A 27,546-nucleotide genomic window follows, 5' to 3' on the forward strand; every position below is an offset into this window, starting at 1 on the left:
CAGGGACAAGGTGGCCAGAGGCCAACAGTTTCTGGTGGCTTGGCTCCAGAGAAAGCCATTGTCTTCCTTCTGATCAGTGATGCCAAAAACGATGGCCTAATGTTGGCGTCCACTTCTGTGTCCCATCCTGCTGCCACAAAAGGCCACTGTGTACAGATTTGCACTCTCTGGTCTACAGTGTCAAAAAGTATGCCATATAGGCTGAGTTTTCCTAATTGCCGATGAATAGCCATTCATAACTCAAGCCCCATTGTTTATACTGAAAACTGCCCAACCCATTATGTAATACATTCTATGTTTTATCACCTGCTAAGGATACCAGTTCAGTTCAGACCTATGTCTAGGAAAAAAGTATAAAGTGATGGGAAGTTTGTTCTTAGCATACCCTTTTTCAAAATTACATTTTAAAATATTTATTTTATTCTATGGATATATGTGTATGCCTTGAGTTTATGTATGTACATCACATTCATGTAGGTGCCTGAGTATATATATGTGTATGTGTGTATATATATATATATATATATATATATATATATATATATATATATCTCAGTATATATATGGATACTGGGAACTAAACCTGAATCTTCTGCAAGAGCAGCAAGCAGCAAATGTTACCAACTGCTGAGTCAGACCTCCAGTCGTCTAAGTTAAATTTTAACATAGTGTGTGTGTGTGTGTGTGTGTGTGTGTGCGCGCGCACATATGCATGCATGTGTTAGCATGTGTGCATACAGCGCAGCATTCCCCGGCATGCTGTGGCACATGTATAGAGGTCAGAGGACACTGCAAAGGAGTCAGAGCTCTCTTCTACCAACTGAAGCAAGTCATCAGGAGGGACAGCAAAGGAGTTTTCCACACGAGCCAATTCACTGGTCTAGAAGATTCTTTATGAGCTGCCCCTCCCCACCCCCAGGACCCTTCTGGATCATCTGTTCAATCTACCATCTCTTGCAGGATCAAGTAGCTCTTAGTGTGGGTTTGTGGTGACCTGTTTTAGGGGGAGCGGTGTCAGCCTCCAAGGTGGCCCCTGGAACCTCCTTTATTCACAATGCTGTCCTCTCCTGTCCTTCCGCACGAAGCGTTGGTCTCAGTGGCAAGCAGACTGTGAGCGCTCTGAGGTGATAGTGTGCTGCTTCCATTGCTCGGATGTTAAACTGAGGCTTTGGTTATCGCCTGTTCTCTTTCTCATCGGCTCCTATCCTCCATCTCTGTCTCTGCCTCCATTCACACCTCTGTTCCATTGTCACAAACCTGGAAAGACGATGTCACATTGTGAGTGGCCCTGTGTGGAGGCCCACGTGGTACTGACTGCAACTCCTGAGAACCAGGCGTTCCTGTGAACGTGGTAGATAGGTCCCCTGAGATAGTTTAACCAGAACCATATGAGAAGCCCCGAGGCAGAACCATTCAATCAAGCTGATTCAAGATTCTTGAGCCCCAGGAACTCTGAAAGCTAATAAGTGTGTGCTCTTTTAAGTGGCTGGACTCCAGTAATTTGTCATGCAGCCGTAGAAACTTAATATAGACGATGGTGCTTGTCAGAAGTCTCCGGAGGTCTTGTTGGGTGTGTTCGTCCCAGGTCACAGCTAAATGAAAACCATCTTTGGAGCAAAAGCCAGGAATCAATAATCCTCTTTCTCTCTCTTTCTCTCTCTCTCTCTCTCTCTCTCTCTCTCTCTCTCTCTCTCTCTCTCTCTCTCTCTCAATATTTACTTTTACTTTGACTGTAGGACCTTGGGGGCAGGGTGGGTACAAGTGCCACAGATACGTGTGGTGAGGTGAGGACAGCTCTGTGAAGTCATGTCTTTCCTTTCCCCTTTATGTGGGGTTCTGAGGCTTGAACTTAGATCACCAGGCTTGTGAGGCCAATGTTTTACACACTCAGTCATCTTGCCATCTATCTTTTTAAAAAACAAAACAAAACTTTTTGATGGTTCTTTGTGAATTTCACATCATGCCCTCCAATCCCTCTCACCCCTCCCCTCCCCTCCCTCATACCAGCCCCGCACCCTTGAACTTCCCCCCGAAACAGGGATCTCATGGTGGAAGCTGTGTCGTGTCACAGTATGTCACACTTTTGCCCATACGTTTTGTTTGCAAATGCTCATTACAATGACTCCTTGGTCTGGTACGAAGCCTGTGGATGAGTACTGGAACCTCACTGGGATTCTTCTCAGATATCTGGTTGTTGTGCTGTGTCACGGAGATCCTGTAGTTTAAATCTGTAGGACCTGGCCCCTCCGTGCACTTAGGCAGATCATGGATGGGGTAGATATTTGGGTGGGTCAATTCAGAGCCCTGGGTCTGGGCCTAAGAGGTATCTGAGCTGTTCAAGTTATTGGCTCTGCTCTTAGCAACCCCTACTACCAGGGCCAGTTCTACCCTGCTGCCCAGGTGAGGAACAGTGTCTTCAGAAGAAAACAGGGACTCCACAGAAGACCAAGAGAGTCAACTAACCTGGACCTTGAGGGCTCCCAGAGACTGAACCACCCACCAAAGAGTGAGCATGGGCTGGACCTAGACCTCCCTGCACATCTGTATCGTATGAGCAGCTAGGTCTTCGTGTGGGTCCCCCACTAACTGGAGCAGGGGCTGTACCTGAGCCTGCTGCCTGCCTGCCTGCCTGTGGCTTCTGCACCCCTGCATAGCCTCTGTGGGAGAGGATACACCCAGTCCTGGATCAACTTGACACCTAGAGGGGCGACTTACCCTTCTCAAAAGAGAAGGGGAAGATGGGGTAGGGGAGGACTTGCATGAGGGGGTATTGGGAGGAGAGGAGGGCTGATGTTGGGTTGTGAAGTGAATAAATAAATACATTTAAAGACGACAGCAGCAACAAAGTTTAAAATAAAGGAGAAATCCCTAGCGTATCCACGAATAGCAAAGTTAGGAGTAGGCATCCTCGGCTCTTGGGACAGTGATGGGGAAGAATGGGAAGCAGAAGTGAGACATCTGTAATGAGCGGCCCTTGAGCCCGTAGGCCTAAGGTAGGTAGAACAAATGAAGGGAATGTTTTCTAACACAAATGCCTGACTGGGTTGGCTCACCAGTCTTCTTTGTGTTCACTCGCATCCACACTAAGCTCCTTAAGTGTAGTCTATCTGGAGAGAGGCACCTCTGTGAGACGAGAATACTCAATCTCGGGTTTGAAAAGGATCCTCCACCATCATGGGATTCTGGTTTACAACCTTCTTAGCAAACAACTCTCTAATTAAAAGGAGGCCCATGACAAGGAGCCTCAGCATCTTTTCCTCTTATCTTTCCGACTTAGTCATTCTAAAACCTGCTTACCGAACTATTTTTACAGTATCTGCCCATTGGTTCTGCAGAGGAGAAAAGGCAATGTTTTCTTTTGCCCACGGCAAGGCTGGTGATTAAGTATTATATAATAAAAGACGGATTAATAGAGGAAGAGCACACAGATTTATTACTACCAATTTTTTTTTCTCTTTTCTTTTTTTCGGAGCTGGGGACCGAACCCAGGGCCTTGCACTTGCTAGGCAAGCGCTCTACCACTGAACTAAATTCCAACCCCTATTACTACCAATTTTATGCGACGTGGAAGTCATCAGACATAAGGAAGCAAGGGAAGAGCACAGCTGTGTTTGGGCTTAGGTTGGATGAGGAGTGGACTGGAGTGCAGGGGTGTGCTTGAACAAAGAGACCATGAGCTCATGCTAGTAAAGAACCCAGCAAGCCTGTTTGTTCAGATTCCTCCAGGCGGCTCTGTGTCTTTGAGGATGAACGCGTCACCACAGTCCCTTTCCTGCCAGGATGAGGAGGGCACCCTTGCAATGAAGGTTTTATGACCTGCTTCAGGGGCAAAGGGCAGTGAGACCTCTCTGCAGTTCTGGTGCCACAGTGCCATGTTTGGGGGTTAGCGTGTCCCAAATGCTATTAGTTTTCTTTCAGCGTTTGGATACATTTATAGCTGACTGTTTCCTGAAGAGGAAACCCTTCCAAACATTATCCTGCCTCCTTCTTCCAGCTTCCTCCTCTTTCTTTGAAGTAATTAATGACAACAATAAGGAACTGCACCATAGCACATCTTTGGCCCACTCAGAATTAGACATTGTGTAGATGGCCCATGAATGCTAATATTAGTTTTTGCTAAGACATTAGAATAGCCATATTTCCACTCTTGCCGTGTAGTTAGGAAGGCCACAAGACTTCTAAGTGGTTGAGCTCAGATTGACTTTATACATACACGTATGTATATGTGTATGTTTATGTGTGTATGTATGTGTATGTTTATGTGTGTGTATATGTGTATGTGTGTGTATGTGTGTGTGTATATGTGTGTGTATGTGCATGTGTATGTGTAGGTGTTTGTGTATGTGTGTGTATGTGTGTGTGTATATGTGTGTGTATGTGCATGTGTATGTGTGTGTATGTGTATGTGTGTGTATGTGCATGTGTATGTGTATGTGTGTATGTATATATGCATATGGGTGGGGGCAAGGTATGATATAGCTCAGCCTGCTCTTGAACTTGGGACGTAATCCAGGATGACTTTAAACTTATGATTCTTATGAATTCACCACCATACCTGAGCCCAGGACCTCATGCATACCAGGCAGGCCTTCTATCAACTGAGCCACATTCCTAAGCTCTAGTATTTAACTTTTAGACATTTGTTTGTTTGTTTGTTTGTTTGTTTGTTTGTTTTTGAGACAGGGTCTTACTATGTAAGCTATGGCTGTCCTGGTACTCACTGTATATAGCTCAAGTTGTTTCAAACTCGAAACAACCCTCCTGCCTCAGCACCTGGATGAACTGGGATTTGGAGAGCAGATGTGTTTGAGTCCAATCTTCCCATTCTCAGTCAGCCCCTTTCGTTCATGTCCCAGGTGGTAAGAGCATCCTGGTCATGTACTACATCAGTGAGTTCGAGCTGGTTCCGTCCCTGGAACCCATGTAAAGGAGCCAGATGTGATTCTGACCGTCCACAATCCTAGCACTGCTTCAACTATCCAGGGCCTTGCTGCATAGCCTGGCTGGTCTTGAACTTCAGATCCTCCTGCCTTATCACGGACCACTTAATACCTGGCATGTCCTTCTCACGTTGCCCAGACTGGCCTTGAACAAACTTCCTAGCTCGAGCAATCTTTCCACAGTGAAACTTTTGTTTTCTTGATTCTAAGGATGATTGCCTTATACATGGTACGCAATCATCACTCTACCACTGAGTGTGGTTGCTGTCTGTCTTGAGATAACTTTTTAAACTTTATTTTTCTTCTCAGTGTTAGACACCTCTTGTCTTATGTTGAAAAACAAACATATACTCTAAAACCCTAATACTTTTTCGAGTGCCAAGTTTTTAGGGAAATAACTTGAACAAATGCAAATCCTTTTGAAAAATCCACTTGACTATCAAAGAAAGAGGAAGGGGTGTGTGTGCTATGGATTGGTTCTAATGTTGTTTGTGTTAATTCAGCTCTCCAAATCACATGGGGAACCACACATCTGCCTGTAAGACACTGAAGGTCCCTGCCCCCAGTTGGCTCTAATTGGTAAGTAAAGTTGCCAGTGGCCAATGGCTGGGAAAGAAAACAGAGGCAGGTCTTTAAAATTCTCAGGTAAGGGAACCACGGAAAGGAGAAGGAGAAAAATTGCCATTGCAGGGGAAGGAGAAGGTCCTGCCTGAGACGTGTAAGACAGAGAGACAGAGACACTGCCAACATGTAACAACTGGGGATCTTGGCCCAATTGGGCTATAGGCCTGGTTCTCCAGCAGCCAGGTTGGAACATAGATTTTAGTAAGTAATAATTCAGGAATATTGGAGGGGAGAGTGTGTTAGCCACAGGGAGGTTTGGAAGTGCCCAGCCATTGAGCTGCTTAGGGTATACTAAAAATAAAACAGTGTGTGTGTGTGTGTGTGTGTGTGTGTGTGTGTGTGTCTTTCATTTGCAAATTCAGAGCACTGGTGCAGAAGCCTGCCGGCACCCACTGGGAGTTTAACATATTACCGATTCAGGGAAGTATTAATTTAAAAAATTAAAAATATTCCAGCACTTGGGGGGCAGAGGTAGGTGAATCTCTGAGTTCAAGGGCAGCCTGTCTATGTAGTGACATCCAGCTGTGTGGTGAGAAAGAAAAGAGAAGTATGGATAGATGTGTAGCTCAGTAGCAGAACACTTGCATACCAAAGCCTTAGGCTTGACCTCCAGTACCTCTTACCCCCTCAGAGGCACTTCAAAAACAACTAGCAATATTCGGGAGGCTGAGGCAGGAGGATTGCCTTGAATTTGAGAAAGCCTGGGTTAAATGTATCGGGCAAAAGCCTGCCTGAAAACCATTGACAACAAAAATTAAGAAAGGAAGGATGGGGGGTTGGGGATTTAGCTCAGTGGTAGAGCGCTTGCCTAGGAAGCGCAAGGCCCTGGGCTCGGTCCCCAGCTCCGAAAAAAAAAAGAACCAAAAAAAAAAAAAAAAAAAAGAAAGGAAGGATGGGAAAAAAAAAACATTTTTAACAAAAAATTTCAGGCATAAAGCCTGGGAATTTTCCTTTCTTCTCTTTGGATTCTGGGAAAGTTGCCTAATTTCATGATTTTATCATTTTGCTCCCTACAGGTTTGAGTTCAATTTGCTTAGCTTTCATATAGGCCTGCCTTTGTGGTTTATGGAGGTTTTTGGTTGTTTGTTTGGGTTTGTTTTCGTTTTGCTTTTTGTTTTTGACAATCAGCACTGGACCAAGGTCACCATCTACATCTTTCACCTTCCTGAAGACATTGGGTTTTCGATAAAATGCTGTATTTTTCTTAAGTTTTGTTTCATGTTTGAGTCTTCAAAGGTTAAACAGAACGCTCAAGACAAAAAAAAAAAAAAACTCACAAGTTCGATGTTGGACATGACAGCACATGCTTATACTCCCAGAGGTCCAGGCAGGAAGATTGTCACAAGTTCGAGGATAGCCTGGGCAACCCAGTGAGTACTGGGCCATCTGGGGCTATATAATAAGATCTTATCGAAAAAGCAAGCAGCGAGAATAAACAAAATTATTGTAATTGAAAAAGTTATAGCTTCAGAGCCACTAAGACAACCTGGAACCTTTAGGAGCGGCAGTAAATTTTATGAAGCAACACCCACAAAGCTTGGCTAGCATCTACTACCTGGCTCTTGCACATCGGTTTCCAGAGCCTGGCCATCTTGAATCAGAGCAACTGTGACCACGAACAAATGACCCTCATCTCTGAGAGATTGAGCCTATTAACATTCCCTTCGTGGAGAGAGGGGGCTGGCTTATACCTGGAGGTCCCTGTGTAGTAACTTTTTTTTCCTGTGATAAAATGCTAAGACCAAGACAGTTTAAGAGAGAAAGAGTCAGTTTTGCCTTACAGTTCAAGAGTGACAGAATCTATGATGGCGAGGAAGACTCGAAGTCGTCCTGCAGCTCAAGAAGCTGAACGATGATCGTATCTTCAACCTCAACCATGAAGCAGAGAGCACAAACAGGAAGCAGTGTGAGGTACTAATCTCAAGACCTGCCCTCGGTGACTCAGCCACTCCAGGAAGGCAGTGCCACCTCCCCAAACAGAACCACTAACTGGGAACTACTTATCTAAAAACCTGAGACTTGGGGGAACATTCTCATTCAAGACATCACACTTGTCACCAGTTTTATAGAAGAGGTAAACAGTAGATGGGGGAGGGGGGTGGAGCTCGGGTTACACAGCTGTTTCTGAGTCACCCATGGTCCTGTAAGTAACCCCAATAAACTGTTGGCTCATCCTGCTAGACTTAACTAGAACCCCTTCTTTGTCTGCTGGTTCCTTCTCTATCTGGGATAAATAGACACTTCTTTCACATCTCTTAAAGAAAAGGTGTGAGGTTCAGGTGTGGGTTTCAAGAGTTCCCACCTCTGAGGGGAAAAGGGAAGGTCCTGCTCTGGCAGCTGGAGAATCTTGTGACATTTTGGAGACCTTAAAGAAGCAAGAACTAGGGCTGGGATGGCTCAGGGGTTAAGAGCAGTGGCTGCTCTTCCAGAGGTCCTGAGTTCAAATCCCAGAAACCACATGGTGGCTCACAACCATCTGTAATGAGATCTGGTGCCCTCTTCTGGTGTGTCTGAGGACAGCTACAGTGTAATCTTATACATTAAATAATATTTTTAAAGGAGAGGGAATTAGGGAAGTCATGATGGTACACGCCTTTAATCCCAGACTTCGAGAAGCAGAGGCAGGAGGATCTCTGAGTTTGAGGTCAACTTGATCTATATAACAGGCTCTAGGACAACCAGGACTACATAGAGAGACCCTGACTCAAGACAAAAGATAAAACAACACCCCTCCTTCAACCCTCCAAAAAGAAGAAAAGAACTTCACCCAAATCTAAAAGTACTGTAGATGAAATCTAATCACTAGTTCCTGGTCTGGCCACCAAGCTTTTGGTGGCTTTTAAAAGCCTACTCTGAGGTATGCGGTGTGGGCAGTGGATGAAGAAGACAAAATTATTAACATAATGATATATGTATGAAAACAATGAAACCTGCTGCTATGTTGACCACAAATTAAAAGTTTTAAAACAACAACAACAACAACAACAACAACAACAACAACAACAACAACAAAACGTCTCTCTAGTCAGAGGAACAAGGTCCAAGCTGTGAGGTAGGAAGGCAGCAGGAAGCCGACTCTCAGGTTCCTTATGGAAGCTTCCTGTAAACAAGTTGAAAACGCATGTGAGCCGACCGTGGCAAGTGTCTGCGGTGGCACTCAATGCGCACCGTGGTAAATGTCGTCTATGCTGGCAATCAATGAGCACCGTGGTAAATGTCTGTGGTGGCAATGAGTGGGGCAAACCCAGAGAGAGCGAGCCTGGTGAAATGGAGGAGCTGTACTACAGGGCCTCGGCATTAGGAAGAGTGGGAGCTCAATGGATAGCGTGCGTACTGTGTGGGAGGAGCTAAGGCACACACAGCGGGCCGTGGTTGTATATGCCTAGAGTCCCTATGCTCCTACAGCTAGACAAGAGGTAGAGGCAGGACTCCCGGAAGCTACCTGCTACCCTGGTATAACATGGCGGCAAGTAAGAGACCAACATGGGAGGTTGTCATCCACATGCAAACTAGGATACGTGTGCATGGTCAGTACACAGATTTTTTAAAAATCCCTTTTCTAAATTAATCAAATCATAATGATTTGTTTTTAGTTTAAGAAAACTAGACTAATAGATCTGTGATACTTTATACTTTATACATGTCTCTCCCACATTTTCCCCTCTTCTCTGTTTTTAACCGCGGATCTCAGCTTGCCGGTGAAATTGTGTTGCCCTTATGCCTCCTGAGTGCTGAGGCTGTAGGTAAGCGTTACCGCGCTTCTGCCTAATTCTGAAAGTCTGTTCGGAAATGACTCTTTTGTGTTCCATAGAGAGCTATCTGGCACGACTGCAGATTACCTGGATCTGGCCCTATTTGAGCTATATTGCACCTGTTTGTTAACTGCAAATCAGTAACGGATGAGAAAAGCATCTCCAGACACGGTGCCCGTTCATAAATTGGACTGGATCTCGTTCTCATTTAATCGCTGCCAACTTTTAGCAAGTTTTCAACTCATTTCCATTTTTCTTCCCTCTCTTCTAGCCTCTGTCCTCCAAAGTACTGTTTCCAGTTCCCCTCCTCCTTCCCCACATGACATAACTGAGCACTCCCTGCTCACACTGGTCAGACCCTGGTTGCCGTGAAGTTGACTTTTGCTCTGGATCCAAAAAAAGCACGGAGAGTTAAAGTCTAGCCGCTCAGCAAGTGCCTCAAAAAAGCAGTCACCCACCGCAGTGCTCTCCTGGGCCTGGTTTCTCTGTGGCCCTGCCACTGTGGAGGCTACCAAGATCTGATGAAACGCTCTGGTCATGCCTCCCTCCCTTATCCTCTTATCAGGAGATTTGCCTCCACAGTTGCAGACACCATTGTTAAGGCTTCCTACAACTTTGCTTCCAGGAACTCAACCAAAGGTATTGCGTCATCAAAGGCTTTTCACCCATTGACCCCCTCAGATGTTATTACAATTTTTTTTTTTTTTTGGTTCTTTTTTTTCGGAGCTGGGGACCGAACCCAGGGCCTTGTGCTTCCTAGGTAAGCGCTCTACCACTGAGCTAAATCCCCAGCCCCTACAACTTTTTACATTCCTTATCACCTGCTCTCTCTCCCCTCCTCCTCCTCCCCTTACCTCTCTCCCTCCCTCTCTCTCGTCCCCCCCCACCCCGCACTCCCCTTTATCTCCCCTCCTCCTCTCCCTCCCCCCTCTCTGGTGCCTGCTCCCAGAAGCTGTGTCTCAGAGTTGAAGAATGTTCCTTTCCATGATTCTGTGGGACAGTATCTTTTTCTTGAAGGTGACAGGGCACTCTATAAACATCACCCACAACACACACCCCTCTGGATTGAACCAAGAGTCTTTCCTAGGTAAATTCTCCACCAGTGAGCTGTCCTCCAGCTTTTGACCATTTAATTGTTCTTGTTTAAGCTGCCTATCCTAAAACAATTGACCTTTCCCACCGTATCTTCCCTTAGATACCCTACAAGAAACATGACCAGCTGGGGTTATCAGGAAACTGGTTTTACACTGTACGTCACCATACTTAGATTTATGACCCTGAGTTGCACTGTGACAACTGATACCATTCATTTGAACAAAGGCAAGACTGACGATGTTGAATTTTACTTTAGCCTGGAAAACAGTCCAGAAATCTTAGATTTCACAAATCTCAAATGAAAACATTTTCAAGATCTATTAAAAGGAAGGAAGAGGAGATATTTTTTCCAATTCCACGATTGAATATTTTTTAGTGCTCTGAGCATACTAGACAAACGATATAAATATAAGACAAAACACATCTTAATCCCTTAATCTGTTTTGTCAAACTTAGTATCTTGAGGGCAGGTGCCTTGGCCCAGCTGAACCTGTAACTCCAGACTCAGCCTGTGAGGTCTAGAGAATCGCTAGATCTTAGGGTTCCAGATTAGCCTGGGCACGAAAATAAATAAATACATAAATCAATCAATCAATCAATCAATCAATCTTGCCTCTGGTGAATGAATGGATGAGTTAGAAATATTCTAATTAAAAAATTAAATACAAAATTATTTTCCTAATTCTATTTTTGGTTGTGAGCCTAGCCTTTAACGGCTGAGCCATCTCTCCAGCCCTATTTTCCTAATTCTAAATGGTAAATACATGCCATCACATTTGTTAAAATTCACAGGTTGTCAATGTCAGCAATATGCTGAATGAGATGCCGCACACGTGGATAGGAGAGGCAGGCAGATCTCTGTTGTGTTGGAGTCAGCCTGGTCTACATAGTAAGTTCCAGGCTAACCAGGGCTACAGAGTGAGACTCTGTCAAAAGGGAGGGGAAAAAAGAGATAGATAGATAGATAGATAGATAGATAGATAGATAGATAGACAGACAGACAGACACAGAAATGAAGGATGGAAGGGAGGAAGGAAGGAAGGAGAAAGAAAGAGAAAAGGAGCTTTTAAGATATGCCGCAAGCTGCCAGCGCTTTGGTCCGTGGAATGTGGGAATGCACAGGCTGGGTGGAGGAGGCTGTGGATGGTGGGTCAGTGGACACGGATCAGTGGACACGCGTGGGGACTATGTGGTTTCTGTCCAGTTTTGCTGGTAACCTATTGCTAAGCTAAATCAATCTGTGAGTTAAGAAAAATTAAGATCAACTGATTTTCAAACTAACACAGCACATTCATTTGTACAATGCCACGAGAAAGTATGCAGAGCACGAAAGAATTCTGAGTTCAGGTTTAAGGCTTGTGACCTGGGCACAATCGGCATATCGTTTAAAATGTGAAGCTGTAAGACAACAGTTAAACACATAGGTTTGATTCCCAGCATGGTTTGACCAATCGTTATTCTAGTTACAGGGACTCTGACCCTCTCCTGGCCTCATCAGACACCAGGCATGCACATGGTACACAGGCATATATGCCTGCAAAACACCCATAAAACATTAAATAAACATTAATAATTAAAAGTATTTAAACTATAAATAATACCTCACCAGGAATGGCAGTTACACAACCGTGGCTCTTGCTTTGAACTAGCTTCCTACGCTAGACCAAAAAGAAAAAAAGAAAAGAAAAGAAAGATCCTCATCACCAAGATAAACTGAAGCTGGTTTTCCCACCTCCAGACACCAAGAAAGAAAGTCACTAACCTTCCAATAGGTGTGACGAAGGCAGCATACTGTGGGGCAGAGCTGCTCACTTTGCGGCAGCCAGGGAACAGAGAGGTTGAAATGCATTGAGAGAGTGAGATAGTCAAAGTCAGAAAACTGCTGAAGAGTTTAATCATCTTAGAGCTTTTCCTGATCCTAAAGTACCTTCAGATCATAGGTTGTTCTCTTCCTGTCCCTCTCCTTCTCCCTGTCCCTGTCCCCCTCCCTTTCTCCTTCCCCCTCCCCATCCCTCTCCCTGTCTTCCATATCCCAAGTTTCATTATGCAACCGCAGCCCTGCCTGGCTCAGAATGCACTATGCACAATACCCTAGGCTCATTCACACACACCTACCTGCCTTCCAAGTGCTGTAATTAAAGGTGTGCATCACCACACCCAGCCTGATGACCCTCTCTAAAGCCTCTGCACATCTTACATCTGGCCCCTAAATAAAACTAACTTCATATTCAAGGCCAATTCTTTTTTTTTTTTTTTTCCGGAGCTGGGGACCGAACCCAGGGCCTTGCGCTTGCTAGGCAAGTGCTCTACCACTGAGCTAAATCCCCAACCCCTCAAGGCCAATTCTTCTGCTTCCTGTAACTGACATGATTACCAACTGCTGTTTGTACCTGGTCACTAGTCCATGCCCACCCTCTCATTCCCTGCACGGAACAGCCCGGTGATGTGATTTTTTTTCCAGTTTATCTGTATTCATTCCCTCCATTCTTCCAGGCAAATGATTAGCAAAGACCTACTCCTAGCCTGGCTTGGCCTGACCTGGCAGCTCCCTCTAGCTCTCCTTTTAAACATTTTCCTGGGAAAGGCTCTCCCTGTCTTTGGTCACTAGTTCTCTCCATGCCCCAAATCTGGCTCGGCTTTAGTTTCCCAGTCCCAGCCCTGTGAGCAGCATCAGATGAGAGATGTAACAGTTTTCCTGTGTTCTTTGATGTTTTGTAACTCCTGCTTGGAAACTATGTTCTGAAATCACCTTGAAGTCTGGGTTCTTGTTCAGTCAGTACTTTCAATTTCCCCTCCTCCTCAGCAGTGAAAGATTGTGGTAATTATTTATTCCCTGATCTTTTTGGTTGGCTGACCCAGACCTGCTGTCCTTCCTCAGCAGGATGGGTGGGCAGTGGAGTAGCCAGTGAGAGGCCCAGGGAATGAGAAGGCACCCATTCAGGCTGAGTTACGAGAAACTTGGAACATCTACAGCAACTACATTCCCAAAATTCTGACCTCAAGCTTTGCATAGATTCAAGGCTGCTCTAATGGTACACTCAACTCTTGTCCTGGCATCCAGCCCATACAGGTCAGACTCCAGAGAGAACCATTAGCGGGGTTGGTTTTGGCCGTTCAGAATGGCAACCCTCTCTGCCAGGCAAAACAATTCACCTTGGAAGCCAGGTGTGACATTCTGTGATCAGAACTCTCATAGCATCTGCCACAGCATACACGTGCCCCCCCCCCACACACACACACCTGTTCATGGCCTCTGATTCCTCTGGCAGAGGCCATCTGACTAGGTGAATAGTTAACAGAAGTTAGCATGATCCACACTACTTAAAGGGCCAGGTTTTAGATCGACTATATTCTTGTGGTGACTTCTTACCAAGAGCCTTTTCTCTTTCAGGGTCCTAATGAGATGTTATTCCTTCCAGTTCATGATTACAGGGTAAAAGAACCAACTGTATTCCTCCTCCCTGACATGTTTTCTGTAGTATAGCTGCTGTCACAGTCTGAACAGGGCATGTTCCAAGCTATGGTGCTCTTTGAGGAGGCCGTGGAGCCTTAAGAAGTGGGCCCTGGGTAGTGGAGGTGGGTCATTGATCGTTGAAGGCAAAACCCCATCCTGGTTCTAATCTGACTCTTCTGTTTCCTAGTCCATGCCCTGGGAGCACCACTACCACACTCTCCTGCCTCCTTGGGCTCCTCCATGTTTTCCCCCTTGTGATGGAACATCTAAACCTACAAGCAGAGGAAAACTATCTGTTCTTTCAGGGATTTTTGTCTCAGGAACAAGAAAAGTAGCAAATATCATCACCAAATCTGCTGGAGACTAGAACTATCTGAGCCGCCCTGGTGCCACCTCAGAGCAATGTGCAGATCTATGGCTACACGTTGTGTCCTATAGCCAAGGTGATTTATCCCGTACAAACCAACGGCCATGTGTATGTGTGTGTGAGCGCTGTTGCAGGATTAGAGATCAGCAGGCTTTTCATTTTGTTAGAAAACCAGGCTAGAAGAGGTCACCACAGCCTCTACACATAGGTTTTCAGGAATTCTCACTGTCCAGTCCAGACCCCTGCCCATCTCCCACAACTTCGGTCACCCCATCAAAATGACCTCTTTAGGCACCCTCACCTTCCTGTCCTCTGATGTAACCCGCCTCCACATTGGGAGCTGTAAATTCAACAGTGAGCAGACTTCATCTGCGTGGATTTTGGGGACCCTTGCTAGAGATCTGTCCACATGGAAATAAAATTACTAGAAAATGAATGATTCAAGTTGCCATCAACCCGTTTGATTAGAGAAAGTGTAGCAAGAGAAATCAATATGTCATAGGCAGACACACACAAGCTTTCATTCTTTCTGGGCATACTTGGAAAACTCCCTCTCTGTGATCGGCCTGAATTGACTCTATTGGCAGACATAACAGCAGGGTGTTTAGTGAGTCCTTCCTCTTCCTAAATCAATGGAAGAAAATGGGGCATTGGGCCCACAGCTGTGATTATCAGAACTGGAATTTAGAGCTCCCTGGCCCAGGTATTGTATGTCTATGCCTTGTTCTACAGATTTCCAGGATTTTCTTGCTTTTCCCTCTGGGAAAAGGGCACCCAGACTTCAGTGACAGTCATCCCAATAACTTCGAGTTAGTGGGGTGTGCTATGTTCAAATAAGGCTACAAATGGGTGTCATGGTGACAACAGCCTTGCTGGCTTCCCATGTAACCTGATTTCGGATGGGAATCCTGTTTGTAGAGCTGGCTCTAGAGGTCCTCTTGTAGACCCTGGTACTGGGAACGCTGGTGACTGTGGTTTGAGGAGGGTGCAGAGCAAGGACTTAAGAGTTTGAAGGGCAGCTTTGCTCATTTCCTGGGAGCCTGGGATGAACTCTTCCATTTGTTTCATGACCTATAACTTGGGGACAGTAATAGAAATATCTTGTAAATATGTCCATCTGTCACAGACAGCAGTTGTATTGTAACTGCCAGCACTGGGGAAGGCTGGAGAAGCTGAGCTTTCAACTGTCTGTATTTCTCCTGTTTTAAATTTTGCTATAAAGCTACAACACATTGTGTGTGTTTCACTTTGTGTGTATGTTTTTTTGTGTGTGTGTGTATGTCTGTGTGTCTCTCTGCGTGTCTGTGTATGTCTGTGTGTGTATATGTCTGTGTATTTGTATGTCTTGTGTGTCTGTGTGTATGTCTGTATGTGTCTCTCTGTGTGTGTGTGTGTGTGTGTGTGTGTGTGTATGTCTATGGGTGTGTCTCCGTGTGTATGTCTGTCTCTCTCTGTGTGTATATGTCTGTGTGTTTGTGTGTCTGTGTGTGTCTGTGTGTTTCTCTGTGTATGTGTTTGTGTGTGTGTGTGTCTGTGTGTGTATGTCTGTGTGTTTCTATATGTGTGTATGTCTATAGGTATGTCTCTGTGTGTCTGTCTGTCTGTGTGTGTGTGTCTGTGTGTCTCTCTCTGTGTCTGTATATGTCTCTGTGTGTGTCTGTGTGTTTGTGTGTATGTTTGTCTTTGTGTGTGTATGTTTGTATATGTGTTCATGTGTGTCTGTGTGTATGTCTTTCTGTGTATCTGTTGTGTCTGTGTGTGTGTTTGTCTATTTGTCTATGTATTTGTCTATGTGTCTGTCTGACTCTGTGTATGTGTGTTTGTCTGTCTCTATATGTGTGTCTATGTGTTTATGTGTGTCTGTGTGTGTGTTCATGTGTGTCTTGTGTCATATGATTCTCTGTCATCAGCCCTCAAGACTGTGGACCCTGCTTCTCAGTCAAATTCTTCCTTTTTATTCTAGGAGCTTGTTTTAGGTCTGTCTCTCTGTGTGTATGTCTGTGTGTTGTCTCTGTGTGTGTCTGTCTGTCTTTGTGTGTGCTGTGGCATTGACATCTGCCTTCCTCAGCTCGTCAGGTTTCCTTGCTCTTGAGTCACTCTGTGCCCTTCCTCACAGAGTCAAAGCACACACAGCTTTTTAGGGGGTTGGGTTTGCTGAGGTGTCGGGCCCTCCACTTTGTGAGGCTCCAATGCTCGTTTAGAAGTGTGGCTTTCCTGATGCTGCTAATGGCTGCACAGAGTTATGTTCCACCTCTGTCTCCAGTCAGTACATCTGAAGTGACATCCAACAACCCTTAGCTCCTAGCACTGCATCATGACCTGGCTTTCATCCCAAGAAAACACAGAAACCAAACTCAGAGGGCGGTACTTTCAAGCGCCAATAAATCTTCACCGTGGATCTTGGCTACACAACACTGGCAAAGCCCACTGCCCTGCTTTTATGTTTAGAGACGCCAGCATGTGTGAAGGCTAGAGGACAGAGGCTGATTGAAGGGTCTGGCCGGCCCTGTTTCTGGGAGTTAGGCCATTTGACCGAGGGCCAGGTGCCTCACCAAACTCCCTCTGTACAAGTCCACCAGGTCATTTGCTCATAGCTGTGTTTACACATCAGTTTTCTTCCCCAGAGTGACAACGGTGCCAACCCCATCATTGTCAACAAACCACTTCTTTACTTGCTTCGTTTTCTCTAATTCTGGGACAGACAGAAGGCTTTGCATGGCTCCAAGAGTAACGGTGAGTTCTGGGTAGTAAAAGGCCTATTCTGGCTGGGTGTGGTGGTGTGCCTTAATAGGAGCTGCTTCAGAGGCTGAGGCAGGAGGATCAAGGCTGGGGCAGGAGGATCAAGGCTGGGGCAGATGGATCTTGATTTGGAGAACTGTTGTGTTTTATTAAAAAGAGCCAAGGACATGTTTTGTAGAGTGCAGTATGCTGAAGTGGGAGGGGCCATGTTGAGCCATCCCTTCCTCCTGAGGTGCCAGCTGTATGATGGGTACAGTGTAGAATAGAGTTGATTTAGGACACAGTAAGGAGAGTTGAGAGGGGAGTAGAGACAGAGAAAGTCAGACAAGCGTGCGCACGCGCGCACACACACACATACACACACACACACACACAGAGAAAGAGAGAGAGAGAGAGAGAGAGAGAGAGAGAGAGAGAGAGAGAGAGGAGGTTGGCCTGGCCAGGAACACTGGAGAGAGAGGGGGAGGGGAAAGGGAGAAAGGGGTAAGGGAAAGGAGAGAGTCAGAGAGACAGAAGGGGCAGAGAGAGCAAGAAGGGTTCAAGCAGCCCCTTTTGTGGTGAGCCTACCCAGCTGTTGCCAGGTAACTGTTAGGCAGAGCCTAGAAAAAATGCTAACATTCCTCCATTTTGGTTTAATTTAAAACAGGAGAAACTAGAAAGTGGTGATGGTGAGGCAGAAATAGGGTCTCAGTGATCTTTAGTTACTTCCTGCTGACTTTAGGGCCACATGTTTCTGGGAACCTAAGAAAATGGGGATGGGGATGTTGGTCCAGTCTGAGGAGGGTTGGCTGTGTCCTTGCTGTCCAGGATCTGTGGGACGATCTGTGGGAAGAAGGAGCAGGTCTAGTAGAAGCATCTGTGTCTGTGAGAGTAGACTGGAGCATCTGTGGATTGCTTCTCTGGAGCTGTCCTGGATGTAGATTTTGAGTAAATGCATGGACTTGGCAAGATGCTGAAGCACACACACATACACATGCATACACACATGCACACACACACATACACATACACACACACACACACACACACACACACACACAGAGAAACACACACATATTACAGACAGAAATAAAGTAAAGTATGGGAGAAGAACTTGTTTTTACATTTGAAGCCATTAAGTCTCAGTGGCTGTGGTGAGGGCAATCCCAAAACCAGGGAACAGGGAGGAGTCTCACCCTTTGGAATAGGTAACAGGTAGAGACTTAGGCTATTTTTAAAATAATCATTTATTTATACACTGTAGCTGTCTTCAGACACACCAGAAGAGGGCATCAGGTCTCATTACAGATGGCTGTGAGCCACACATGGTTGCTGGGATTCAAACTTAGGACCTCTGGAAGAGCAGTCAGTGCTCTTAACCGCTGAGCCATCTCGCCAGCTGCTGGAACTTAGGCTATCGATTAGCAAGTGTATTTATCTAAATGGAATTTATTTGGTCCATGAGAGGTAGATCTGCGTGGATTTCCTGGCACTTATAAGTGTATAAAAGAGATAAATTTGTTAACAACATGAACAGTCTTTAAGGTGAGCTTAGGGAAGAAAAAAACCTTTCATGGAGCAGAAGGAGGAGCAGGAAGGGCTTTTATCTTCTGTCTAGGAGACTGAATATCAAAATGAGAAACATTTTTTTTTTTTTGGTTCTTTTTTTTGGAGCTGGGGACCGAACCCAGGGCCTTGTGCTTCCTAGGTAAGCGCTCTACCACTGAGCTAAATCCCCAGCCCCGAGAAACATTTTTTTAAAAAAATTTTTTTCTCACTTATGAGTACACTGTAGCTGTCTTCAGACACACCAGAAGAGGGCACCAGACCCCATTATAGATGGTTGTGAGCCACCATGTGGTTGCTGGGAATTGAACTCAGGATCTCCGGAAGAGCAGTCAGTGCTCTTAACCACTGAGCCATTTCTCCAATCCCATGAGAAACATTTTTAAGTTTACATTTGAAAGACAAAGGAAACTCAAAACCTTGACCTTGTGACTATGATAGCTAATTATATAGATTTAGCATGAGAAACACCAAAGGAAACTTAAAGTTTGAACTTGTGACATAAAGGGTCCTGTATAGTAGAATGTTTTATTAAAGTTAGGCTAATTTATAAGAACTCCATTGGTAAATGTTAGGGCAATGGCATAACAAGGGGAGGAAATATGAAGCAGTCAGTCAACAGAAGCTGAGTTTAGATAAGTAATAGAATGCTATATCTGTGAAAGCTTATGTCTGAACTTGTGTATCCTTCATCTTGGAGTTTGTGAGCAAGGCAAACCTATCTGTTTGATAAGAGATCTGTCAGTCTTAGCTAGTTAACAAGTTGACTACTAAGCTAATACAGTGGTAGATTACCTTGGAGAAAGGAGCTAGAGGTCTGTTTTCTCGCTGTCAAGCTGCAGTTAGCTTAGCTGTCAATGTAGTCAGAAATCTCAGAAGAATAAATTATAATCTAGATGTCATATAGTAATTAAAATGACAGAGGTTGGTCAGTAGTCCCCTACCTAAAAAGTTCCCATGTCCCTGGGTCTCCATTCACAACTTGGGCAGAGTCAGTCTGGCTGTCAGGCCCAGAAGGCGAGAAGCTTTTTCCTATGGAGTAGGAATGTGGGAAATGACTCACCTTGTCTTAGGCAATATGAGACAATTAACTCTCAGTATCTTTTGTTTGTCTACAGTGTAGGCTGAGGCCTGGCAGCAGGCAAGGCAATGGAGTGGTGTTTCTCCGTGGTTATCATACCACAATCTAGGCAGTCTTGTCCCTGTGTCTTCTCAGAGACCTTGGGGGTGGGGGCAGGGACCGTTGGACTTTGGGAGTCTCTGTCATAATAAGCTTAAACATTTAACGTTTTACTTAGCAGATTTCTGACAAGAGTGACAGCCAGTATCTATTAAGTATATCTGAATTAGTCAATCTGTGTTGTACAATTACTTGTCTTAGAATGTATCTGGTAAACAAAGAGAGTACATTGAAACTTAACGACTGTAATAAAAACAAGACTATACATATTTAAGGCAATGGCCTTTAACCTTTTTACTGATGTATATCTTAAAATTAACATTAAAACTGTTATTTGTCAAGGAAGGATAGAAATCGGAGGCTGTTCTAAGTGGGGACTGCCTATAAAAAAAGATGGCGGTTAGTCATGAAACTGCCTTTAACCAAGATGGCTCTGAAGCTCTAGCCAGTCATGTGACCGCCCTTAGCCTTTAGCTAAGATGGCGCAGGTGGAGGAAAGCCATGTTATATCTTAGAAGTGTGGCTGTGCATCTTAGAATGGAATGGCAGAAGCACGGCAGAGGCAAACGTAAGACGACTCTAAGTGGCGCAGTGTGAGGGGCACACGGTGCAGCGTGGCGGTCGTGAGATCGCAGAAGTGTACGCCGCACCTCCAGCTCCGCTCAGTGTTGGGCAGCGGAGGGCAATTAAGCAGGCAAAAGCGAGGGCAAAAGCAAGAGAGTGAGCCCGTCTGGGGAGGGTGAGAGGCAAGGCTTGTAGCTGCACTTCTGCCTCGCAGCAACTCTGCTCCAGTGCAGCATACCACGTGTGCCGTGGGGTTGGGTTAGCCGGGAGCATGGGAGAGAGGAGGAGGGATGGAAAGTGGAGAATGGAGGCTAGTCAGGTAGTGACCGACCGAGAGTAAGAGAGGGAGGTGGAGGGGCAGGAAGCGGAGAGTTGCAGCACAGTTGGTTGGAGCAATGCCTGTGCATAGGAATCTTTCCATTTTTTGGATCCCTGGGAAGAGTTGTAAAACCATTTAGAGTTATTACTTAGTGGTATTGGAGCCAAATTTTGGAAGCCTTTAAGACAGGGAAATATCCCACTAGGGAGCCTTGGAGTAGTGGCAAAGACCTTCCCTGTTTGGGTAAGGATAGGAGTTATTAATCTTATTACTTGCAGCATCCCGAGGATAAATTAATAACTAGAACCAAGGAGCTATTAATCATACTATGGTGTCCGAGGTAAATTAATTACTAGAACGAATGAGCACCCAGGCTGGACATACCATGTTGTCATACGGAAACTAGTGACTGAGGTGCAGGACCAGCGCTGAGCTAGGAGCCAGAGGGAGAAAGGTTTACCCACGCCTAGGGTTTTTTCAGCAGCATATGAGAGAGAAGCCAAGAGAAATCTGTCTCTAGGTGAGAGGGAGAGTACACTCAATCAAGGGTAGAGGTCCTAAAACAAGACTGTGAATATGGGGACTTCCCAATTTGCCATTGTTTGGATGGAGAATTTCAGCGATCCAATGGCTGGAAAGTCCATGTGACGGGAGGGAAATATGAATTTGTGCAACCTTCGAGTTTGTAAATCCGAGTCTCGGAACCAAATGTCGTGTTTTATAAAAAGGAGACAAAGATACGTTTTGTAGAGTGCAGTATGGTGAGGTGGAAGGGGTGCCTCTGTGGGCCCATGCTGAGGTATTCCTTCCTCCTGAGGAACCAGCCATATGACAGGTATAGTATAGAGTTTATTCAGGGCACAGGAAGGGGAGTTGAGAAGGGAGTAGAGACAGAGAAATAAAGACAGGCAGAGAGAGAGAGAGAGAGAGAGAGAGAGAGAGAGAGAGAGAGAGAGAGAGAGAGAGAGAGAGAGAGAGAGAAAGGGGTCAGGGAGAGAAGAGTCAGAGAGAACAAGAAGGGGTCAAACAGCCCCTTTTGTAAGTAATTGTTGGGCAGAGCCTAGAAGAAATGCTAACATTCCTCTGTATATATATGTGTGTGTGTGTGTGTGTGTGTGTGTGTGTGTGTGTGTGTGTGTGTGTGTATGCAACTATAAAATCCTTTAAGACATAAAATATCACGCAGTTCTTTGGGAAACACTCAGTTCCAAACTCTTTTTTTTTTTTTTTTTGTTCTTTTTTTCAGAGCTGGGGACTGAACCCAGGGTCTTGCACTTCCTAGGCAAGCGCTCTGCCACTGAGCCAAATCCCCAACCCTCCAAACTCTTTCTAATCAGTTATTTTCTTTTTCTTTTCTTTTTTCTTTTCTATTTTTCGGAGCTGGGGACCAAACCCAGGGCCTTGCGCTTGCTAGGCAAGTGCTCTACCACTGAGCTAAATCCCCAACCCCATCAGTTATTTTTTAGAGCTTGTGTATGATGGACCATGTGTTTAATCCCAGCACATGGGAGACAGAGGCAGGTGTATCTGAGTTTAAGGCTAGCCTCATCCACAGAACGAGTCCCAGGACAGCCAGGGCTATGTAGAGAGACCCTCTCTCAAAAACACAAAAAGAAAAGCAAAACAAAAATGAAAACTAGATTTTTTTTTTTTTAGGGTTACTTGGAGTGCATGCCTTTAATTGAAGCACAAGGGAAGCCAAGAGAATCCTGGTGAGTTTAAGGTCAGCCGGGTTTATATGAAGAGGGTCTAGTTTAGCCAAGGCTACCTCTCTTAGTTCCTGGTGCTGGGGAATGGCTCTGTGCCCTAAGTGCTTGCTATAAACATGAAGCCCTAAGTTGGGACCTTCAGCAACCTCATAAAGCACACTCTCAGTGCTCATCTCTGAGCCATGTTCCTGGTCTCACTTTAACTGAAAACAGTTTGGCTGTTGCCTAATGCCTGAAGTCTTCTAACTCCAGGCAGAAGAAAGCATCTGCTAGGGATTGGGGATTTAGCTCAGTGGTAGAGCGCTTGCCTAGCAAGCGCAAGGCCCTGAGTTCGGTCCCCAGCTCCGGGGGAAAAAAAAAAAGCACCTGCTAAGTCAACGGTGGGTCCTGTAACCTGGGGCTTTGCACACCATTCTTGCCGCCGCTGCCATTGCAGCCATTACTGTTTTGTTTGGTTTTGTTTTTGTTTTCCAGGAAGGGCATCATCCCTGTGTAGCAGGCTGACTTGCTTTGTAGCCTGGGCTCACCCACTTCAGATCCTCTGGCTTCGTTTAGAGTTCTGACCTTTCGTGTGCTGGGATTCTATGTCCCACCATGCCCAGCCGACTCTTCCTCTACTAATGGGTCTGAGTGACGCAGAAATTCAGAATTATAACTGCTCTCTGTAGATTCCACAAACCCATTTGGCAGGTTGGACTGTGGGACCCGGAATCCTTCGGGATTCCTGCCCTAGTGGGGACTGGACAGGAAGCAACCAAACATTAGTTTAGATACGGCCGGAAGCCACCTGGCAGGCGTAATCAAAGCCCCAAAAGTGTAAATTGCGCAACAGGAAGTCCTGGTCGGGCCTCATTCTGTAAAGTTCTCTTGGTAATGGGGGAAGATCAAAGCAACCTTCTGGTTGTGAGACAGTTAGAGGCAGAGAGGGGAATGCCAGAAAATTTGAGACAAACATAATCCGTTGGACTTTGACCCCCACCAAGACCCCTATTGCAAATCCCTCACAGAGGGGCAGTCCTGATGTGGTTGATGTGACCCCTCCAACATGTAAGTCGTGCCCAGAATACATCTATAAAGGCAAGACATTCAATGCATTGTTTCCTATATCCAGTGCCTGTGCTGCCCTGTAGTGGTCACCTTCAATCTGACATGCAGCACAGAGCAAGCCCAGCTTCTAGAAGCTGCTGATGGGTAGAAAGAGGGGGAGATTATGGGAGGAATGGGAAATGAGCAGAAGAGCCAGGAAGGTTCTGGAGAGCTGAGCCGGAGTCTGCAGGCTGCGAGAAGGTGGTGGGTACGCCCGTAACATCAGCACTTGGAAGGCTGCGGAAAGCAAGAGGATCCGAAGTTTTATTTGAGACTGGGTTGTTTACTAATAACCTGTGCGCTCGGTTCCCATACGCCTAAAAAAGTGTGCTTCTAATAAAGTCACCGAGGAGAACATATTTCTTTACCAAATAATAAGTCCACAGAGCCTGGCTCCATTCAACATCTGTAGTTAACAAATGTGCACGGTGGCCTCAGGAGGGTGGACTGACTTCTCTGGTGACTATGAGGATGTGGTATTAACCTCAGCGGCTGCCTAATGCAGTGGAGCAGGTCAGATTGAAGGCCTCCGAATCACAGGAAATTAGTCTGAAGCAGTACGGGGTAGGACACCCATAAAGCGGCTAGCGTTCCTCTGTGGCGTCATACACCTGCATCCTGCTTTTCTCTGCTGTTCCAGCCAGTGTGAGACCACACCCCGTGCAAACAAAAGGTTCTACCACCCGAGAGGGACCAGGGTCACAGGCCAATAGGAGAATGGAAATAAATTCAATGAAGTGAGGTTCTGGTGCTGATGATAAAAAAAAAAATTGACATTGTATTAATTTAGTTTTATAAATACCCATGCTATCTGCAATCAAGGCAGAGTAGGAATCTGAACTTCTCTTAACTCCAAAGAGGATGGGAGCTTATTTATGCCGGACCCATCTCACCATGAATCTCTCCATGTCTCTGTCTCTGTCTCTCTCTGTCTCCCTGTGCCTCTGTCTCTGTGTGTCTCTCTCTCTGTGTATGCTTCTCTCTCTCTGCCACTCTCTCTTTCCCCATCTCCTCTCCTCCCTCCCCGTGTCCCTCTCCTCTTTGTACACAGGAACTTGTGTACCCCGGACTGGCCTTGGAGCCCAGGCTGGCTTTGGACTCCAGATTGTAGGCAAGGCTGACTTTGAATTTCTGATTTTCCTGCTTCCACCTCCCAAGATCTGGGATTATAAGTGTGTGCGACTACATCAGCCACTCCAAGAGTGTGTTCTGTGAGTTAGAACTACGTCTGACTATTTCACATAGATTAACTAGTGGTTTGGAGGTTACGACTTTTAGAATAAAGGATCACCACATTCACACACAAAACCAGCCAGCACACCCACTGATTCCAACTGGGTGGTTTTGACATACATTGGTTTGGGGCTTTTTCTTACCGTGTCCCTTTTATGAGGTCATAGAGTTCTTCTTCTCATCATATATCTCGTAAGTGCTTACTTTACCCTTGATGTTTCTCCTAATTAAAATAAGAGGAGGGTTTGCTTTTTATTATTCATCCCATGAATCTCTGGTGAGTGGTTTTTTTTTTTTTTAAATTCAGCCTCATCTACTATTCAAGATGATTGCAGTGATGTCGGCAATTTAGATGGACCTGATTTAAATAAAATTTATTTAAATTCAGATTACCACTCAGGAAGAGGGGGAGGGAATGTAATAAGTTTGTCTGTGGCTTCCTATCTCTTATTTAATTTAGCCATCTTATTGTTCTCTGATCATAAATAAACAGCCTTTAGAAGACTCATACTAGGCACTTCAAGTGGTGATTTGTTTACATAATTTATCAAATTATTTCTGCTGTTTAATCAGGAAAGCGAGGCAGCTAAAACAAATAGTCATGAGTTCATCGAGAGATTTAATCACTTCTGAGTCAACAGGCTTTTATTTTATTTGGCATATTTTATAAATATGTTAATATATGAACCATTTCACAGAAAAACAGCGACATGTAAACGTCTCCTTTGATTAAGACAAAACATACAGGAAGATACTAAGAACACTGGAATATGCTGCTATTAATATGACTTTAGACAGATCCACCCCCGACTCCTTGGCCGTTGGTCACTGCATGGGAAGTTAATGCATCGTCACAATTGCAGCCATTCCTTTGCAGAAACCAATGTAGCAAATGGGATGTGCATTGCTGCAGAACCTAAAAGAGACTGAAAGGTTAGATTTTTATTTTTATTTTATTTTTATTGGCTTAGTGTGTTCATAGATAGTAAGCTGGGTGTGGTTAGAAGCTTGGGACAAGGTCAGTAAACGTATGGGAATACGGCTAAATGACAACATGCCACACCATCTCCAGGGGGAGCCGAGTGACGGTGGGTCCTGTGACATTGGGAGGACTCTCTTAGTGTACAGTGCCGTAAGTGGACGGCCACTAGAAGTTGTTTATCCGTAGCAGATATGCTTTCCGTGTGCTACTTATCACACATCCCATGGTGTGTCACAAGAGTGAAGAGACGCCTTCAGATTACACAGAGCCACATACAGAGTGGCTTGGAAGCCTGAGGCTCACAGGGCTAGGCTGTTAGATGCATTATTGCCACACACCAATCAGACCTGAGAGGTCTCACATTTCCTCAGTGGTATATTTATGAGTCTTCTCTCAGGATAGGTTAATTTTGCAGAGTGCGTGTTACCTACAACAGTTAGCATTGCGTTTGTTATGATTTAATTCAGGATGGGTCTCTCAACGAACCTGCACAGCCAATAATCTCAGAGGGCAGAAGCCAGGCCACAGGATTCGGGAACTTTGCAGTGAGAGCTGATAGAGCTGACATGGGGACCTTTCTGGTCTGGCTAAGGATCCTATACACATATGTGTGTGTGTGTGTGTGTGTGTGTGTGTGTGTGTGTGTGTGCGTGAGTGTGTGTGCAGCTGCCCAGAGAGGTCAGGAGAGGGTGTCAGACCCTGTGGAGAATGATTTACTACAGACATTTGTAAACTTCAGACATTGCTGCTGAGAACTAAGCTTGGGGCCTCTAAGTCGACAAACACCTTTAAACAACATAAAAGGCCTTTGCCTGGACTCAGACTAATATATGAATATATGTGAATATATTCAAGCAAAACATTTATACACATAAATAACTAGCTTTAAAAAAGAATAAGAAGTCAGGGGCTGGAGAGATGGCTCAGTGGTTAAGAGCACTGACTGCTCTTCCAGAGGTCCTGAGTTCAATTCCCAGCAACCACATGGTGGCTCACAACCATCTATAATGGAATCTGATGCCCTCTTCTGGTGTGTCTGAACACAGCTACAGTGTACTAAATAAATAAATCTTTTTTTTTTTTTAAAGAAGTCAGTTTTGGGTTTTTTTTGTTTGCTTGTTTGTTTTGTTTTTTATAATTCCATTTTGCTTCTACTCTTGCCCAGGGAACCCTCCAAGTTTATGATAATACTTTTGTGTAACAAAAGCATTTCCTGCAAGATTGAAACACTCCAGCTTCAGGAAAACTTCATAAGCCATAAGGTAAAACATTTTAAAAATAGCTTCAGGAAGTACCTAAAACCAATCAGATTCACTAGGCCCCTTCTTCCCAAGAGTAAACAAGGCAAGCTGCTGAGAGTCACTTCCAGACCAGCTAAACTGCAAAGAGGACTCTGGAACCAGACCGGCTTAGAAGAAGCAAACAACCAGCCGAGCTGCCCAGAAGAAGCTTAGATCAACTGAGGCACGTGGAAAGGACACTCTCCAGCCTGTTGAGCTGCCTACAGGCTGTACAGTGTGCTCCAGGTTCCCAGCTTTGTGAGCCGTCACCCTTGCTGAGTAGGCCTCGGTAATGCATCAGTCTTTGAGTCATTTCCACTCCCATAACTAACCCCTCACCCTCCTGTAAGTAACCCTATAAAACTCACTGGCTCACCAAGTTGGACTTTGGTGGTATCCACACTTTGGTCTGTTGTGGGCTCACTATCTGGGATGAGTAGACTATCTCCCCAGGAAAAGTTTTATCACACAACAAATGCCTAGGCAGGGATTCAAGCAGGTAGAGGCAAGAGTCAGAACAAGAAAGGAAGGCGGGATAAGCTCAGAGAAAGGCTGAGTCAGTTCGTGCAGTTGTGTGTGCCAGGAACTACTTAGGAGCAATGTGCATGGGTGTGTTTCCATCATGTAGAGTCGGGGTTGCTAATAACCCTGGTGGCTGGGAGTGCCCCTCTCTCGGG

General features: G+C 45.2%; 2 long non-coding RNA genes across 3 annotated transcripts; one reads left to right on the top strand and one right to left on the bottom strand.

The window, feature by feature from the left end:
* Positions 1-871: 871 nt before the first annotated feature.
* LOC134485817 (uncharacterized) lies at positions 872-19,766 on the bottom strand. Its single transcript, XR_010064036.1, has 2 exons — positions 19,580-19,766; positions 872-1,257 (listed from the first exon to the last, which is right to left on the bottom strand). It is a non-coding gene; the product is annotated as an uncharacterized LOC134485817 (long non-coding RNA).
* On the top strand, positions 16,588-23,746 carry LOC102548141 (uncharacterized). 2 transcript variants are annotated; one of them, XR_590823.4, is made up of 3 exons: positions 16,588-16,965; positions 22,236-22,291; positions 22,763-23,746. It is a non-coding gene; the product is annotated as an uncharacterized LOC102548141 (long non-coding RNA). The 2 variants fall into 2 exon arrangements; XR_010064037.1 differs by lacking the exon at positions 16,588-16,965 and adding an exon at positions 19,761-20,264.
* The last annotated feature ends 3,800 nt before the right edge of the window (positions 23,747-27,546 follow it).

The sequence above is a fragment of the Rattus norvegicus genome, chromosome 2 (assembly GCF_036323735.1).
Source record: "Rattus norvegicus strain BN/NHsdMcwi chromosome 2, GRCr8, whole genome shotgun sequence".
Taxonomy (NCBI): domain Eukaryota; kingdom Metazoa; phylum Chordata; class Mammalia; order Rodentia; family Muridae; genus Rattus; species Rattus norvegicus.